We start from the raw sequence: 17,100 nt of genomic DNA, 5'->3' as shown, positions 1-17,100 counted from the left end.
TGTACTACTTTTGTATCATCCTGCCTTCAGTTTGGTGGGAATGATGGTCTCTGTCTGGCTTGAATGAACAGGCTTTGTCTTGCAGGTTTCAGGTCAGGTGTGTAGGGACCACAAACTTGATTTTTCAGCTTTTAATCTTGCAGATGCCTTATCTCTTCTGTTCACTTGAAACCTACCCTCTCTCGGTGTCCTTGGCAAGGCTGAGCGCAATAGCTTCACTGATATCCTGGTCTGTGCATCTCAGCGATGTCAGCATGTCAGGTCTCCCTCAGTGTTCTCAGTCCCTTCAAGCGTTTTCCCATTCATTTCATTGTTGCTTCCATTTTTATTTTCATGTCTGTTCGTGTTAATTGCGTTTAAGCATCAGCAAGCAGTTCATAAGTATTCTTGTGCAACTTGCGGTTACTGCATAGCAAAGGTGTGTCGGTCCTCTAGCTAAGTGAGTCATAAGCATGTTCTTCATGTCTAAGAGTAATATGGCGTAAGTGTCTGTGCAACTTCATACAGGAATGCGTGTGTGCTTCATGTCTAGTGCATCTACGTTGTAGTGTTAGTCGTGACGTCATCAGCTTTCCTTTTGGTTACAGTAAGTCAAATTGCTCCATCGATTGAAGGTGTATCTCTTAAATGCCGTCATCAGGAAAGGGTCTAAAGGGCTGTCTGAGTGAATGTTTCTCACATCTGTGATACATCAATGATAGGGAGGAGGAGGCCAGGAATGATGTACACCTCTCATTTCTATGGTATCGAGATGAGGGCAGGCCCGGTGCAATGAGAGCCAGATTTAGGCCTCCCTCTTCAATCCCCCCTTTGATCGAGCAAGCAACCACGCTTCTTTGAATGTTTTCCCTGTGTAGGCATGGTTTTGGAATCCTTACTTTGGCTACTCCTCCCAGTTGACCTTCATACTTCACTTGTTCATCGAAACCCCAGGTCATAGAGCAAGATTATCCATCGGGCTTGCACCATACCCAATGCCCCACATAGTTAGGTGGATCTGGGGAATGTGAGAATCTTGTGCCTGATGGGAACAGAGGCCACTGATTCAAATGAGACTGTAGTATTTTGAATGTTTGTGTCTCTCCGTCTGCCTTTGTCTCTATGTCCAGTAATATTATCATCACTATAGTTTTCTTTGTGGTCTTCTTGCACTGTGTTTTTGCTACTATGATAACACAGAAGGACAGTAGTACTAGCACTAAGGCAGCTACCAGTACTTTCAGCCCATTGGCCATCCATGATGGTATCCAGGAAAAGATGTACGCCAGCCAATCTTCATCTTCCCCTGCTGGGCTTGTGATTTCTTCCATCTTGGCATGTAACTCTGCATGATAGCTTCTGTGAGGGTTCCATTCTCTCTTGGTGCACATGCCTTCTTCCATAGCTGTGAGGTGATCTAAAATGTATCTATTCTGGAGGTTCATCAGTCTGACAGCTTTGATAGGGTTGAAACCCTTAACCATCAAATGAATCATCTGCATCAATTCCCACTGTGTGGTTTGGAGCCATTTGGAGTTCTAGTTGGCCTGGACCCCTTCAACAACTGATGCAAAGAACATTCCAGTTCTGCTGAACAGTCTGTGCTCTGGTGGTATCGCTTCGAGTGCTTCTTCCATTTTGGATGAGATGCAGTTTCCTCTTTTCACCCTTGTGAGCTGTACATATACCTCCCCAGTTCGGCGGTAATTGCATGCATGCTTTGGACTCACAGGCCCAGTAGTGGTCCATTAGTACTTCAGCGCCGACCTTTATGCCTGGTATCTTGGATGTGTGTTAATCTTTGACGATCCTTTATTTTTCCCAACCTTCTCTGGACCATCAATCTGGAAACACAGGGAAGCGTTCTCGTGTGGTATGATTGACGTACAACCTGTTTCATTCTCGACGTACGTGAGCATCTTGCCACTTGCCGCCCATTCCTTGAGGCAGTCATTGTTTTCCTTCTGCGCCACTTCTAATGGAATTGTTAGGAGAAGCTGTGATTTGAACCTCATCATCACTTCCATCCATCCTTCTCCTGTGAACACCTGTCCGTACGCCAACAGCTGAGGTCTCTCCCAGCAACCTGGCAGCCCTCCTGTTTCCTTCTTTCCTGTTTTTGGGCACTGCAATTCCTTTTGAGTTACTACTCTTAATTCCCCTTCGTTTGGGCCATCCATCATATACTGTATAATTTTGACTGAGCTCCAATAATCACCTATCATTGCATGAGTCTTGATCTAGCTATCTTCAAATGAGAACATCCATCAGAGTGTGGCCCATCTTCCTTGAAATTGCCCTCTTGTAGTGCGGAGTGCTAAGTGCATAAGGCATTGTAATCTGCCTGCTGGAATTTCTGTGGCTATGAGTGTTTTGGAGGTGCTCATAGCATAGGGGATGAGAGGACACACATAACAGCGTTCCTACATGGTTTCTCTCCCCACCTCTGTCATGTGCTGGTACCACATGTTATTGGTCATGTGGTCCGAATCAGCTAAATAGGAATTTACATGCTCAAAATCAGTATTCACTCTTCTTTTAAGTCTTTTTACTTTGAGGGCAGAGCTGGTAATTAACTTGGGTATAGCTGTGGTGACAACAGGACTTGGGGTTATGTTAGCGTGCTCTTCAAAGTGTGTGCAGTACAGTGGAGCCTTTTGTATACCGAGGAGGGTAAAGAGGTAAAGACAGAAGAATACAAAAAGTGTCAACACAATAACTCTGGTTGCAGTGTCCATGTTTTCTATGTGGGTATGCTCTCAGCGTTGTCCACAGATTCTACCCAAACCTTTACACAGACTTAGGATCCTCGAGGTTTAACATTGCAGAAACAATTCTGCTCTTCTGCGGTAGTACTTTGCTAATGCAGCAATAAAAAAAGGCGTTCTAAGATAAACAGTATTTGTGTATTAACAAGTAATGCCACATTGGGCATGTTACTCAGAATTGGATAAGTGTGTGCAACGTAAAGGAAGAAAGTGTAAATGAAGATCCTGTCTGATATCATTTGCTCTGGGTTACTGTGAGTACATAAAAGTGATTTTCCTCAAAAGTGCAGGTGTAAGATTTCTTGTTGAACTCAGTTTACACATTTGCAAGGATTCCCTAATGTAAGAAAATACAATGTTCCTATTCTAGCTTTCTGTATGCTCTTGTCTTACTCTGGTCTTTGAACATGTTTGAATCTGTTGATGTTCCTTTTCTTCTTCTTCTTCTTGCATTGGATCATCTACATGTTGGGCCAGGGGGGTCTTACCTCGGCAGGGTTTGACGTCTCTCAGGTAGTTCCAAGCCTTTTTCCTTATTAATTTGATGGCCCTGTCTGTTGCTTGCTCTATGATAAAGGGGCCATCAAAACACGGATTGTGCCACGCTCTAACAACATTTCTCGAGAGGACTCTGTCCCCTAGATAAAGAGGTAGTTGCTTAAGCAGTTCAGATTGCTCTAATGGTATGTTGTCTTCATCATTCTTTTCGACCTCCCCAGCCGGGACTTCCACTGTTGAGGGATAAAAGAGGCACTAGCCATCATCGAAGCAAGATATTCATGTATTTCATCATCAAAAACAGTGGCAACATTTTAGGCATCTGTGAGCACTGTAGTGGAGGAGCAAGTGGGAGGTACATGCGTCGTCCTGTCACCTCCTCATGAGGGATTAAATGGGGGTCAGAGGTAGGTTGATTGGTCAATGAGAATAGTGCATAGAGCAGGCAATGAAGCATCCCTTTTTCAATGTTATTTTTATTTTGGCAATTTTTTCTTTGAGCAGGCCATTGAGGCATTCACAAATTCCATTTGCTTGCGGGTGATAAGCGCAGGAAAACGTATGCTTAATCCCCAGCATGGCTGTGATGTGCTTGAATACTTAATTTATGAAGTGAGGTCCATTATCTGAACTCAGGACCTTGCACACCCCCTTCGGGGGAATACCTCTCTGATGAGGAATTTTGCAAAACTGGGAGCATGGACCAGCATCAATTCAGCGAGGAAATAGGCACACTACCATAATCATGTACCTGTAGCTATTGCAGTTCTGAATCATATCCACGTGATCTATGTGGAGATGTTGGAAAGGGCCGTTAGGGCACGGTATTGCTCCTCACACTGTGTACAAAGAGTGACCCATGTTGAACTTCAAGCAATGTATTCCACCTAGTTGGGACAGATCCACTCTTCCCCTACATGTGCTGCAAGAACATCTTTGTTAAACTGGGTTGGGTAATGAGCTGAGTTCGCAATCTGCAACAATGCAAAGGGGATAACTGGCTTTCCAGTGTATTCCTATTACTACAGTACATCTGTGGGAAATATCGAACACCCTCTTTTTATCCACAACTCTTTCTCCTCTGCTGGTGCTCGTCCCTGTAATTCTACTATTTGGGTAACAGGCAATGAACCTGTATCCTTCTCACAATATTATGCTGAGCATGCATATGCATTTATTAGGTAGTGTGTCAAAATCGTTCATCTCTGTAAAATATGCAGCTCACTTTGCTACTGTGTCTGTAGCCTTGTTGTCACAGGAAATCGCATTCTCCCCCCACGTGTGGGCCTGGCATTTCACCACCACTTTGGCTGACGGGAGCAGCAGCGCATCGATGAGTCTAGCCAATAGGAGCGCATGCTGTACCCGATGTGCCGTCAGCATGCCGATAGTCCCTCCTTTTCCAATGTGACTGTCCTGCGTGTACTGTTTACATCACGTAGGTGGAGTCGGAGTACTCTCTGATCTCATTGTTCACATGTGCTCCTATTGCCATTATAACAGCTACAAATTCTGGCACTTGCACTGAAAAATCCAAGGGTAATCTGACGCTTGCCACTACTTCAACGGTCCCGCTCGGCTTTAGCTTTACAACTTATGTCCCAGTATGTCTCTCGCCTGTCATCTGGTCAATAGTTGTGGACCCGTCAATGAAGAGTAACTCCTCTCTCCCAAGGGCATTCTCCCTTGCTCTAGGGATGTTGTCATAACATTCTGTGTACGTGGTACAGTCGTGTACATAATCTGCTTCTTCTACTGGTTCTGCTGTGAATGTTGCCGGGTTCAAAACCCTTCACCTTGCTACCTTTATTACTGTTTTCAAGATAATCACTTCGTATTCCGAGACTCTCTGCGTGGTAAATGTGCTCTTATGTTTTGCAAGAATGGCAAAAAAGGGCATGCTCCACGAACAGTGTGGTGCTACAGCTCATTGTGACACTTGCCAATTTCTCTACAGTGAATGCAGTACAGCCAATGCTTGTTCACATGGATAATGACCTCTCATTACTGGGTCTAAAAGCCTGCTATAGTAAGCTATGGGTTTGCACCCTAGGCTTATTGTATGTGTGAGCGCTGCCATCATCACCACTCCATTGGAGCGTGAAAACAAATATAATTCTGAATTGTAGTCTGAATCCCCAGGTGGCTGTGCATATTGCCCCTTTTACTTCTTTAAATGCTTCTATTATCTCCCCAGTCCATATCAATGTATCATCCGCCTCTGGACCTCCCTAAGGCCGCTTAGAAGAGGTCAAGTGTATGTGCTGTAGTCAAATACCCTGGCCCCACAATAATTACAGAGAACTAAAAATTGCTGAATTTCCTCCACAGTCTTTGGTGGTGGTGTTCTGTAAATTGCCTCTGCTCTTTCACGGGTTACCTTCCACCCTTCCTGCGATATTAACTGTCCAATATATAAAACCTTGTCTGGCAATACTGTACCTTCAACTTGTCTACCTTGTAACCCTTTTCTGCTAATACTGTCAGCAAGTGCACTGAGCCCTTCCAACACTGCTCTTCTGACCTGCTACATATCAAAATGTTGTCCACATACTGAATGACCGTGCTGTCCAAATGTATGTTCCCTAGGTCCATTTCGAGGACCCTATTGAATACAGAAGGAGACTCGCAGTACCCTCGAGGAAGTCTTGTATGTTTCCACATTTTATTTCTTCATGAAGTGGGATTGATAAGAAAGCGTTCTTCAAATCTATCACCATAAAATGAGCAGCTTCTGGCAGAATACGACACAGTATTGTCGCTGAATTGGGAGCTGAAGGAAACTCTGCTTCAACAAAGTTTTTCAGAGGGTGCAAATCTTGAATAAAATGCCACAACCCCCTGTCACTTTCTTTACCGGGTACACAGCCGTCTTGCACTGTGATTCTGATAGCACCAAAATCCCTTGCTGCACTAATGCAGAATTTGTCTCAAAAATGCCATTTTCTGCTTCCCTAGATAAAGGGTATTGTTTCGCCCTTGGTAAAATCGTCCCCGGTTCGGTCTTATTTTTGACAGCTCCCACCCCTTTCATCAAGCCAACGTCATACAGGCTGTTGGTCATAAATGTACTTGGTACCTGTGCTAGGTCTTCCTCGAGAAATAGCGCCGGTGCCTTTTTCATTAGGAACATTCTCTGTGGAACTTCCCTATAATGCTCATAAAGGACACTGTCTCTAAGTCTGAATAGTTTTTTCGGAGCAATTATTAATCTACCACGTCAGTCAGTCTGTGCCCCTGTCCTACCTCAATTACTTCTCTCCATGCTCATCCTGTGCCATCAGTCCTGTGTAGTACTATTTTTTTGCCTCTCACTAAAACTGCCTCTTATTCTAGTTGGAACTCCTGTCTTTCTTCTTCATCTAGGGGAATCTCTGGGCTAAACAAAACCTGTTGGGCAAGCAAAGCAGTTTGTCCTGTATCCCTGGGAGCCATGCCAATAACACTCCCATCCCACACTGGAACAACTCAGTATCTAGAGCTACTGCGCTGGACAGTCTGACCGCAAAATGCTTAAATACATTCTTGTGCATTCATGTTGTGAATTCTTGGGGCGGAACACACTATCTCTTGCATAGTGAACAAAATTGTCATGTTAAGTCTGCTCATCGTGTCCCTCCCCATTATATTAACTGTCGTCTGTCAGGAATATAACAGTGGCTTGGTAAGGTCATGCTCCCCAACAGAAATTGGCAGTTTGTCAGTAAAAGGAACTAAACTGTAGTCCCAGAGAATCCTTGAGCATTCATGGCAATGCCTGACATAGGGTATCTCCCCACCCTCATACAGGATCTGGTCGCCCCGATATCCACGAGAAAAGAGAATGTCTTGTCTCCTATGGTAACCCCTACATGTGGTTCCTCGTTCGGGTCGGGTGTAACAGACAGGATTGATGACATCAAGTTAGTCTGTGGGCTGTCCTATTGTGGGTATAAAGCCATCCCCCCCAGTGAAAGGGTTCCATCCTACTACAGTCACTCCCCCTAGTCTCTGTAAGGGAGTCTACATTGCAGTGTCTGCATGACTCATGGCTACAGCATTCTGCTGCACTGGTGCTTGCAGTGCTGTTTGTGGTGGCTGTGTGTACCCCTGTGCCTGCCACATATACTTCATTGGCTGTTGTGACTGTACTCGTGTATGTTGTGCGGTGCATGTGTCTGCGTCTGCATTTGATCTTAGGTATAACAGTCAGGCTGGTTGGCATGGTCTGTCAATTGGTATGTCGTCCCCCAATTCTGTTGCACTCCACCTCTGCTCCTACATACTCATGATATATGGCCTATCTTCTTTCTGCACATACAGCATTGTGTTGGACCTCCCATGGGTCTAGGCTGTCCCCCATAAAACCCATATCCACCTTGCTGCCCTGGTTACCCAGCTCCTTGCCACCGGGGCCACCCTCCTCTTCGCTGTGGCCAATAGTAAACGTCTCCTCTTCCCACAAATTGTGTCCCTGCCATCTGCGGCTGGTTCTGTGCAACTACTCTCTCTCCACTCACCATGGTCACCCCTTCCATTGTATACTTTGATAGTTTTTCTTGACCAAGCTAACTTCTTCCTGTTTCCTTTCCTCACTTTTTGTGTATTTTCCTGCAATAACTGACAATAATGCACTATAGTCAATTGAATTTCTGACCATGGCTTTTCCTCCATTCCCACCAGTTTCTTGAATTGCTTCTGTACCTACTATGGTAGCCCCTGGCTTAGTATGTGGTGAAATAAACCCACTGTTTTATCCTATGGTTCCCGCTTCTCAAGATCCCAACTTTCCTGTATCTCCTGAATACATTAAAGTGGGTCTTCGTGCTCACGTATTTTGCATGCCATATTTGCGCTTATGTCAGATTAGTCTGGGTACTGTACCCTCATAGCCTGCCATATGGCTGCTCTGGTGTTTTTGAAAGGCACCCTTTCATGCGCTCTGCTCTGCGCTGTCACTCCGGGATGCCCTGCCTGTTTCCAAACATCGTCAGCTACCTATCCGAAAAAATGGCATAGAGTAAACTCTTCATGCCATCCACTGCCAGTACTGTCCCTGCTATATAACTGGAGGGTAAGCTCATAAACAAGTGGGAGGACTTAGGAGCTAATAATACTTGGAACAAGGGGGATGGCGTCCTGCCACTTCCTTTAAGTCTATTTACCTATATATTTTGGTAAAGGCTAAATTATTCAGCATGCTAAATATGGCAGTAGCTATTTCATTAAGCTAACTGTCATACGTGTTCTAAAAGATGAGCAATGGAGCCCTTCAAGAGTGCACTGTAGCTTTTTTATTTGGCCAGTGTTATTAAGTGCAAATCAAATTTTATGCATTTAGGTTTGACAAGAAACTTTTTCGTTTTCTAGTGTACATTTGGATCAAAACACATTCATCTTATTCCACAAATGCATTGAAGAAAGAGTAACAATCATTGTTTAGCAAAAGTTAACAAATACAATAAACAGATACACCATCATTAGTGTTTTGTCTCAGTGAGCAATAAATGCAAAGAAACATGGTGTATTCTTTTAACGCAAGGCAAACAATTACATGGAGTGTTTGAAATCAAGAACCATGTGTTAAAGAAAAGGGCATTATTTCTTTCTGAAACTGGGTTAATTTCTTGTTGGCTCTTGAAGAAAAAGGGACCTAGTCGTTGATCAACGTCAAGAAACAGATCGAGTTATGGAACGGGATTGTGGAAATGAAGCCCTCAAATTAATATGGTCCCATGATGTTTCGGCGGGAAGCCTTCTTCATGGGCCTCGACCACAGTCGTCTTCCGCCCATTTCTAGCAGTGGGAACTGCATCAGCCCCACACCTCTGTCATATTTCTCTACATCTTTCATAGTCATAAATGCTCTCATTATGCTGGTTCTCCTTTGTCCCGGTAATGCTCTAAACCTCTGCTTGTATGGAGATTGTATGCACTGTGCGATCTGGCTTTTGGATGCTCAAGGCATCCCTCGGGTTCTAGCTTTCCCCTTTCAGTAACCTCATCTCCCACCCATAGCGTCTCCCAATCTGGGCTTACCTCCCTGAAAGGGCGTGTGGGCTCCTCCCTTTGGTGTGATCACTCTCCCCTAGACCCTTGTCTGGCCCCTTTGTCCCCAAGCTGTCATCGTTGCCTACACCCTCTTCATCTTCAAACTTATGCCTCCGCAACATGCCTTTCCCCTGTTGTCCAAACATCGTTCCATTCAGTGAGTTGCTTCCTCCCGCTCAATGTGGACCTTGCTACACTCCTGCTTGCCATAGGGGAACGTGCATCCCTTCTGCTTCTATACAGTATCCTCCATCTCCCCACTTCCTCATCTTCATCTAAAAGTATGTGTTCTGTAATTATGTTCTTCACCTCCTTGACGCATCTCCCCCTGCTTCTCTCTCACTCACACTCCTGTCCCTTCCCCCTCTCTCCTTCCTTCCTACATCAATGTCCCGTTGACAAGTCTTTCAATCTCCATTTTTCTCTTCTCTATCTTCAATTGCAACTGCCTCTCCTTTTCTTTGTCAGCCATTCTCAATGCTTTGAACTCTATTTCTTTGTCTTCTTTTTTTCTCTTTCAGCTCTTTCCTTCTGTTCCTCCTTCTCTGCCTCCTTTCTCAACCCTTGCTGTTCCTTTCTTCTCTTTCTCTTCACTTGCTACATCACCTCTGCCCATTATCTGTCCTCTTCATCTTTCTCCCTTTGTTTCTTAGCTTACAACTCAACATTTCTGGGCTCTGCTATACTTCTTCCATCCAGTTTAAGCAGTATATGTCCTCCCACCCACTCATTCGCAGGGACTGTCATCTCATTGTCCCCTATGCATCCCTGAGCCACCTCATCACCCCCAGTCAACTTTGCTTCCAGGTCACTGCACTCCTTGCCTTCATCAATTATAGTTTCTGCTTTCTAATTCGCCAGTTTAGCGCCACTAAGAGCATCTTCTTTACTGTTTGCAGGTGATGCATAAAAGGGGTTAGTATACCCTGCCACTGCTTTTAGCTCCTTCAAGGTGTAGAATCCCTGGCCTCCTGTCGGTGGATCAGTTGTTTGAGGAGGAGGCAAAGGAGTGGTGGGTGCTTCGCCCCCTCATAATGCTGGTTGAGCATCCACTCTCTCTTGGCTGGATCCTTTTCTTTGTCCTCAAACATCTTCCGTAACTCCAACATTGCTAATTTGTTATTCATGTTTTTCCCCTTATATGCAGCATGTAAATACGTGGTCATGTGTTTCAGCAGAGATTTCGAAAGACTGCCCTCCCGGGGCCATGGCTTTGCTATTTCACCCTCTGTATCGAGAGTCCATTCTGCCCTGTACTAGCATATTTTGTCTTGATTCCATGGAACAGACTTGCACAGGTGCTTAAGCGTTGTATCCCCCATGGTGGCACATCACTCTGACAGTGAATATTTACTTGAGCGCAAGTCAGGATTTTTTTTTTCACCCTTCAACAATTTCGAACTCAATGTCACAATCATTGTAAGTTCTTAATCAACTTCTCCAAAACCACAACAGCTCCCACTTTATTCCACCAGCCTTTCCGGCTCACCAACACCAGGAAGGGCATGCTCCATGCACTGCCCACACTCTAGTCTCCATCCTCAAAAGACAAGCCACACGACTCCAGGTGCTCCTCAAGCCCAACCCTAAAATGGTACAGCAGCCTCCTTGTTTTTCAACAAACTTCAACTCCAACTCGTTCCACATAAAAACAACACCTCCTCTGTCTTTCTTTTACCAACAACTCTGTGCCCCCCTTCGGGCTGTCACATTTGCGTCAATCCGCTGTATCCGATTAGCGCAACATCACCATCGACTACACATTTAAAAGAATGTAAGTACTTAGATATCTGAGTACCTTTCTTAATTCGTGTGTGTTGGGTTTTACACCAAATACCAGGAAAGGGTACCCCTGTAAATTGAAGGTAGTTACATTCTTACCTGAAAGACAGCACCAGATAAATGCTGCCAGTTTACCCTACAAACTTTGAATCAATATTACAAATGCATAGGTTAAAATGTACTAAATTCCAAAAGGCTGGCTTTTAATCAACGTACATTGAAAGACAAGATGCTTAAATACTGTTCCCTTAAATAAAACATTCTACTCTCATATGAACAATTGTACCTTAATACCCAAGTGCAAGAAAGGCATAACACTGTCTCTATTTCTTATGTGACCTGGAAAACACTGTTAAGGTTTAAAGAGAGCTTTAATTTCAAATAGAAAACTATTTTAAATACACAAAGGCTCTTTTTGGAGTTCTGTCATAATTACTTGCCGGGGACCTGTTACCTTTGTGCAAAAGGATGTCCACCACATATTTTTTCTCATGTGCATAGCACAGAGCAAAAGGGGAGTCTAAGAAGGTGGTGTACATGCGTGTATGGACCCCTTTGCACTCCGCCATGCAAATTGAGTATTGAGATTGGCAGGCGAAGTTCACATTGGATTCCTATGGAGTCTGGCTTCTTTTTTCCTGTTAAAAAAGCAGACAGACCCCATAGGAATCCACAGTTTGTGCGCTAGCATGAAAATACATGCTGGCACAAATGCATGGAGTATTTGTGTGATGGAGAAGAAAGGGCAGCACAATTGTAACTTGCAATCCTTCCCTCGTCTTCCCCATACAAATGTTTGAAAATAAGGCTGAAGTGCAAAAGCTTACACATGACTTTTGCAGTTTAATTTATGTTCCACCTGAGTAAAACGAGCTCTTATGTGTTATGGTTAATTTTAAGTCTTTAAAACAGGGAATACATTACTGTTTAAATTTGCATGGCCATATTGCTGTCCAAATGTGGCTTTGACTGAGCTAGTTATTCTGATTCTTCCTGGGAAACTTACAGCAATACTTCAGTGTTATCCTACATATATGGTTTTTGTTATGTTATTGTTAAAGCACACGTATGCCAGAGGACTCTTGGTGCAGAAGAATACAACAGGGGCAGTAAGCAGCCTTTAAACAGGTAGGTTTTCAGAGCACGACGGAAGGTAAGATGGTCTTCCATGGCTCGAAGAGTGGAAGGAAGAGAATTCCAAAAGACAGAAACGAGGAAGGGTTGGAACCTCTGGGTACTCTGCCCTTTGGTCATAGAAGGCCCGGTGGACAATACAGGGAGATTTGGACCTGACACATTTTTGGGCAGTTGGGCAGTGGAGCAAATGGAGTACTGGCTAGATGTGGGAGCTGTAGGGGCTATCTGGAGCAATACGGACCACCATGTTCTGAAACAACTGCAATCCAGGGAATATAGCTTTGCCACCTGGAGAAAACAATATCTATGTTCTTAGCCATCAAAGAAACACAATACATTCCTTTTAACAAAGAGTATTGAGATGACCTATATTCATGGGCTAGTCTCAAGATAAATATTCTTAGAAAAATAAACTCCACCAAGGCCTCAGATGCAGTCTTCTGTAGAGATGCAATCTAAGCTGACCACATGGTAGAGGCCTGACAATTTTCAAAACATCAAAAGCTAAAATTGCACTTAAAGTATCACCTCTTGTCATTAGCTCTGTAATAAATTCCACCACAAGTCTAGCTAATGGAAGCTGAAAAAAAAGGCTTTTCAGCTATTCATATCAATCACCAACTGAAGGTTTCCAAAAGAGACCTCTGAGGGCTGCTCGAGGAATCAACCATTTGAATCACCATTAAACACAATGTTGTGATCATTATTAATATAATCATGATAATTAATAATTAAGCCATTTTTCACCGCAAATGTCAGTTGTCTCTGAATGAGTGAGGATTGTGGAAATCCAGAAATCCATACTTCATTGATGTGTCATGTTGCTGTAGTGAGATATGAGATAAAGTATGATTCTGTCTCAAAAGTGTGCCATTCCCACTCTGTAACAAGTGCAGAAATATGATCAACATATTAAAAATTAACAATGTATTCCCTGGGAATGTCAGCCTGTTGAATAAACCAATGGGATGACCTCACAAAAGAAAAGGTGTTTAGCCACCCAAACATACTGTGGAAGTATTGCATCTCACATGTACGGAAACAAACAGGGAGTTTAGATGTTCTGTTGATCATTGATCATGCATTGAGTTTGTTGAATTCATGATTCTCTGACTACCCAAAGATGTGTTCCAAGAAGGGTCATACTTAGGTCTCTTTTCCTCATGTTGGTTGAAGGATTCTTAGGAATATTTCTATTTGTGCATCACTGTATTCTCCTTTGGTTTTGTGATCTTCTTTGTTCTCTTCTTCTCAAAGGTCAGTGATATAGTTACAATTTATGTGTGTTTTTACAAAAGATGTATGACATCTTATCATTTAAAAAGAAAAATCAAGACTTGTCTTATTTCTGCAAGGAATTTACTTTACCTATTTTCAGGTGTATTTTTAATCCAGATAGGTGTGTTTTATAGAAGGAAACTTTTACTTTTGCATTTTGTAATGATCTACTCTCTGCCCCTTTTAGCATACAAAGTGTTCCGAGAGTTGTAGCCTTCCATTGCTTTTCATTTTATATTTATATTTTATATGTTTGTAGTGCGTCAAAAGCCCGCAGGCATCAGGGCGCAGAGAGACAGATTCATGTTAAGCTGTAATTCGAAGAACAGAAGATAGTAGGGAGCATTATTTAAAGAGATGGGTCTTAAGGTTTTTTCTGAAAGTGATCAAATTTGGCTCTACTCTCAGCAAGACTGGGAGGTTGTTCCACTGCTGAGCAGCACGAATCGGAAAGGATTTCCCAGCACCAGTCATTCGGAATGCCTGGGGTATCTGTAACTTGCCTTGTGTTTGGGATCTTAGAGCCCTGTTAGGGGTATATCGGGTAAATTTGGCTCTAAGATAGGATGGAGCCACTCCATATAAGCACCTGTGAACCAGGGTCATAGATTTAAAAAGGATTCTATCCTCTACTCTGAGTCAATGGAGGGATCTTCTGGCCTCTGTCACATGGCTTCTTCTATTGAACTTTTTTATGATCCGGACTCCGATATTCTCCATTATCTGGCATTTGTTTATGCACTTCTTGGATGCTCTCAGGAGCAATGAGTTGCCGTAGTCAAGACGAGCCAGTATAATGGCCCTGGCAATTGTGGCTGTATTTTCTTCTGTTAATAGAGGGCGTATGGCTCTCAGTAGCCTGATATATTGATAAAGTATCACCAGCAGAATGAGAATCGGTTGTTGTAGCTTGTTGTAGCTTAGTGTGAAATATGTCCTTGTTTTCACTTTATTCAAAGCTGGGTGATAATACATTTGAATAAGAACAAATAGCAGTTGTCTGCTTCTCTCTCTGCTTTGCGTCCAGTATAAAACTGATAGCATTTCACAGGCCCAGTGCAGCATTTTGTAAATAATATCTGAATAAGCTGAATCCTGTAGTCTTTCACAGGTATAGTCAACACCTAGCACTATAAACGGATGCACATGCCTCATAACCTGACAGATATTTTTGTAATGTATAATCTGTGAATGCCAAAGATATTTTGAAAGACAGATTGGGATGAAAGGAAGTTTAACATTTCCATTTCCATGGAAAAGATGCACTTCCAAATGAAAAGTAACATTTTACTAATTAAATTGTATTGAAGTGAGATGACCCGGAATTAAATACACCCAAATACTGCAAAGGGATGGGGGGCTTATTTTATGTTGTTTCAGAAAGTCAGAATTGTGGGTGGATAAATAGAGTAGATACATCATCTTTCTGTGTATTGTAAATTGATAGCACATAGGCTAGAAACCAAACACACCACATTGCACATGGGAACATATTGATAGTGGGAAATATGAAGTAAATGCAATTTATTCTCTGTGTGACATTTCACTGATACCAATACTTGTTTTGAGACTGGAGAAAAGGAATGCTAAATGATTTAATTATAATATGTTTAGTGAAAGTATAACATATATTGGATGATATGGGGTAATAAGGAAACATGAATTGTATTGTTTCATAGACATACATGTTTAGACAATTTAAACTATAGAGTTAAGATAGAATTAATGAATTGACAGAATGACTGCATGTGTGCACAGTTCCTTAGTTCCTTAGTGTTATTTTCGAAGACAGACCAATACTTATTTCTGTAAAATAGGTACCACTGCATATATATATAAATATATATATATATATATATATATATATATATATATATATATATATATATATATATATATATATATATATATAATATATATATATATATATATATATATATATATATATATATATATATATTACTGTAGGGATTTCTCTTGCGAAAAGTTCGGAGACTACGCTTCAAGTAATTTTATTAGAGTAAAACTAAACTTTGATTCCTAACAGAGCCTGTTTCTCGTCCCTGAAATATGGGGTGGTATTGTATACCAGGAGATGTTAAATTAGAGATACCCACTTAGTGAAGAACAATTATTTCGCACCAAAATATCATAACACACCACTGGTTGGGAAGTCTTTTGAAGGAATTGATATGGACATTGTGAGCCCTTTGGATCCTCAGACCACCCGAGGGAACTGATACATTTTGGTTGTGGTAACCCATGGCCCCGGCTCCCAGAGACAGTGCGCTCCCAAACCATGAAAGACCCTGTGGTGGTGTGTCGGTTTCCCTAGGGAAGTTATTCTTGACAGGGTTTCACTCTTCATATTTGCATATATGAGTGCCATATTGGATAAATGTTGGGTAACTTAAGCATTCTCCAGAACCTTTTGCCCAATGGGCTTGTTGAGGTGATCAAAACTACTTTCAAAGTCAAGATAAGTGGCTTGCAAGAGCCGTTGAAGAGAAAGTGGGATATTCTCATGACATTGTGCTTTCTGTTAACCTACTGGGAGGTGCCACAGAGCGGTGTTGCATTTAGTCTCTTTGACCTCTTGTTTGGTCATCTTGTTAGGAGTTACTAAATCCAATGCGGGAACGCTGGAAGGTCAATTCTCAAACTCCTTCCTTTGACGTGTTTTTGGACTCAGATACAAGATGGCCAAGTACAGAGAACAAATTACTCAAAATCTGAAGGTCAATCAGGAGCTGGTGAAGCTGCATGACCAGAAGGACACAATGACTGAATACACCACAGGCTGGGTGTTCTGGATCATGAAACCAGTAGTCAAGTCCATCACCCTCAATGTCAAGTGGACTGAGCCGTATGTGGTACTGGAGATGATCAGTGAGGTTATGTACCTTATTAACACCAAAGCCCCAAAGCAGGTGCTTCAGACTTTCTATGTCATCCTGCTAAAACCTGATTACAGCCGCCTATTAAATTACATGCAAGATTGCTCGACCCCCAGTATCCATCCTGCAGAGGTCAATCCAGCACATAAACCGACAGTGTTTATTGATATATGACAGGCTATGTTTAGGTTTAAGATAGTTCACAATGTGACTGAAAAGTGCTATTTCTATAATGGACTAACAGCGCTAAGAAACACACTGGATAACTTATGGTTATGCTTACCAAATTCTACTGACAGGAGACAACAAATGTGCGAGATTTGGAAAAGAAAGGCCACTGGAGATAGCCATGCTGATAAACATAGCTTCGCCGGGACCCTCTGGGCCGGGCCAGCGTTGTATAAAAGTTTAAATAAAATAATGTGAAAAAAAAAGAGCACATTTCAGATCAATTCACAATTTCTTGAAGGAAAGTTTACCTTTTAACACGGTTCTGCTTTTATTAAAAAATAAGAAGAATAAACAATAGCCACACAGTACATGATATATAGCGCCCCATGGATCAATGCCAACTGCAGGGTTTCACATTAGTGGACTGCCTGGAGAAAGTGAAAAGCCGGATCGTTCACAGAGGCCGTGCGGAATTTATGAAGGCAGCTCTTTGAATGGATTATACACTCACGTTATTACATTTGCCGAAGACAGCGGTGGATTTCACAACTGCAGCGGCA

The sequence above is a fragment of the Ambystoma mexicanum genome, chromosome 4q, assembly GCF_040938575.1.
Source record: "Ambystoma mexicanum isolate Mex_15411 chromosome 4q, UKY_AmexF1_1, whole genome shotgun sequence".
In the NCBI taxonomy this organism is placed as follows: Eukaryota; Metazoa; Chordata; class Amphibia; order Caudata; family Ambystomatidae; genus Ambystoma; species Ambystoma mexicanum.
This window is presented reverse-complemented; position numbering follows the sequence as displayed.